This window comes from Pteropus vampyrus, unplaced genomic scaffold (assembly GCF_000151845.1).
Source record: "Pteropus vampyrus isolate Shadow unplaced genomic scaffold, Pvam_2.0 Scaffold54, whole genome shotgun sequence".
NCBI classification, from domain to species: Eukaryota; Metazoa; Chordata; class Mammalia; order Chiroptera; family Pteropodidae; genus Pteropus; species Pteropus vampyrus.
This window is the reverse complement of record NW_011888835.1, coordinates 7931232-7933916: the sequence shown is the minus strand read 5'-3', so window position 1 is coordinate 7933916 and position 2685 is coordinate 7931232. Positions and strand designations below refer to the sequence as shown.

Sequence of the window (2685 nt, the reverse complement as noted above, 5' to 3'; positions counted from 1 at the left end):
AGGAAGATCTCTTTTATTCTTATCTCAGTCATGTTGGGTGTTATGAGTGTATTGTAGCTAAACTGCAAAATTCATCTAAAGTACCGTCGAGTCTTTGTGTGATGAGATGTTTCCTGACAATCTTTTCAGTGCACAGAGATGAGGGTGAGAGAGGAAGAGAGTATGTGGGAGCTGTTAGAAATTTCTATTTAAAGCAAGAAAATGAGAGGTGAATTATGTTTTGAGGTTCTGGAAATGTTCTTCAGAGAACCGAGTTTTCGCTTTTTATTAGGCTAAATAAGGAATCTTCTAGAACAAGCTCAGTGGTTCACATCTGTTTATTAGGACTCTTGTAGATTTTTATTTACTCAATATCTGCTTGAAAGGGACTAAACTGAGAAGCAGCAACTTGTTTTTCAGAAGAGGTTCTTCTGTTAAGACTGTTCTCAGAAATTGACAGTTATTGTGAACATTGGGTGAACTGCACTGTGTTGTTGATGTGCTGACTTAGCATCTGGTGAAGGTTACTGTTTAACCTCAGAACTGCTTTGGATTCACTCAGCCTCCATCTTCTTGCCATGGTTCAAAGTCTAATTTGACTTCACCTAGGGAACGAGAGACTTAAATGATCCATCTGACTTTCTGCTCACTTTCAGAATTCTTAGATTTGAAGAACATTGTTACATTTTAGAAAAACCGTTCCATCTCTAAAAAAAAAAAAAGAATTGCCCTTAATATTTCTGATATTTTAATAATCAAAGTATCACAGAAGGGATTGGACGAGGAGAGGTTTTATGCTCCTAAAAGAATACAGATAAAAGTGCTTAGACCATATTCCCATTGAGAAGGGCAGGGACATCTCCCTAGACAAAGCTCTGCCTCTGGGCCTGAAGTTTTCTTTCCAGAATGTTCTAGGAGTAGAAGATCTATGAGAAACCAAATTGGGAAAAAAAAAAAATCTGCAGGGACTGATTTGCTCCTTTTTCCAGATGACAAATCCTCTGAGGGAAATTGACAAAACAGTGGGGCAATTAATGGATGGACTGAAGCAACTGAAGCTGCATCGCTGTGTAAATGTCATCTTTGTCGGAGACCATGGTAAAGCTTTGTTTCTTCTTTGCTAATAGGAGAGATTCATGGATCATGTTTCTGAGGGTGTTGAGAAAAGGAACCCTGCCCCTCAGAATCCCAGGTCGCGTTCTTTCTTTACCTCCTTTTCCCTTTCTTTGGGATAGAGAAAGAAATCGAGCCATAACTCAAAACTATGAGAGGATCTGAGGTGACCCTGAGTTCATTTTGATCAAAACCAAGGACTTCCTGTATCTTCCTTTTTTTTTTTTTTTTTTTTTACAGAAAAAGCCTTTCTACAAAGATCTGTCCCTTATTAAAGTTTTGCAGACTATTCATTTGTGATATTAATAGCTTCCTCTGTGAATGTGACATATCAGATAATATTACCCAATCCCTGATAGCTGCATTCCCAAAAGGAGCCCACAGAGTTTATGTGGCTAAAAATAAATATTATATGTGATAAAGAGACAGAGACATAGGATTCTTGTCTCTGGCATACAAGTAAAATTATTTCCTTGCATTCACTGAGAGGATTCAAGATGAAAACCAGAGGACCCTGCTTCAGTGGAAAAGACTATTGGAAGAAGAAGCAGTTTAGGAAAACGTTTTACTAAATCACTGTGTTAAGTAGAAAAAGATTCATGACCCTTTTTTGAGGTGATCAAGAGCATCATAAACATTATATGATTACAGTGCTGGATGGGGGGCCTTCAGAGAGCATTCTTATTTCACTGGTGCTCAGACTGAGTTCTAGAGAGTGCCTCCTGCATTTCAGAAATATCAAATTGAAATAGCAACTCTGGAATATGGGCTTGCTCCCCTCTAGGACAGGGTTTGGAAGAGGAAAATTGGTTGACTCTTTCTTTAGTAGTTTTGTTAAGAACAATGGGCAGATCTCCCTAGTGAAAGCTCTGCTCTGGGCTTGAAGTTTTCTTTCCAGAATGTTCCAGAACATCTCTGAAAAAGTTTTTAAAAAATTGCTGTGGGACTACCTTGCTCTTTCACAGGGACTAAATGTGACCCTCTGCAAAGTCATGCTCCATGAGTCTGACTTGGTGGAGAGCTGCAGATAGGACAGAAATTCGGAGCAGGTGATTCAACTGAAGTTGCCCAGAGGTATCAAGAGCATCTGATCACAGGTTGGAGCCAGAAGTCTAAGTAGATGGGTCCCAATGAATCACATGTTGGAGCACTATAAAAGTCTTGCATAGACGAATATGTTGTCTTGCCAGTGTGTAGGCTTCTGGGATGAGTAGGCTGCTTTGGTTTTGGGAAGCCACAGTGTCTCTTACGTAAAAGGTAGTCTAGTCTAGTTCACAGCCTGGGCTTTGAAGTAGAATGAGTTACAATAGAATTCAAATTGCGTTGCACCCCTGAAGAGCCATCTGTAGAATGAGAACACTCACAACACCTATACAGTGTTAGTTCAGAGGATGAAGGGGGAGGATGCTTCAGAAGCACTTCACGTAAGGTCTTTAAGAGCAAGAGAGATGGTTCATCATTGGCATAAGTGACTTTCTAGAAATGTAAGAAATGGAAGATCCTTCTGGTCTTCCATTAATATGTATTTGGAGGCTTCCTATTCCTGGGTAAACATTTTGCTAGAACACGGTAGCTGTTTATTGTTTTTATTTT

At 39.4% G+C, this 2685-nt stretch overlaps 1 protein-coding gene across 1 annotated transcript in view; it reads left to right on the top strand.

Moving 5' to 3' along the window:
- ENPP2 (ectonucleotide pyrophosphatase/phosphodiesterase 2) overlaps nt 1-2685 on the top strand; it is a 73208-nt gene that overhangs the window by 39295 nt on the left and 31228 nt on the right. The gene's annotated exons all lie outside the window — the stretch shown is intronic.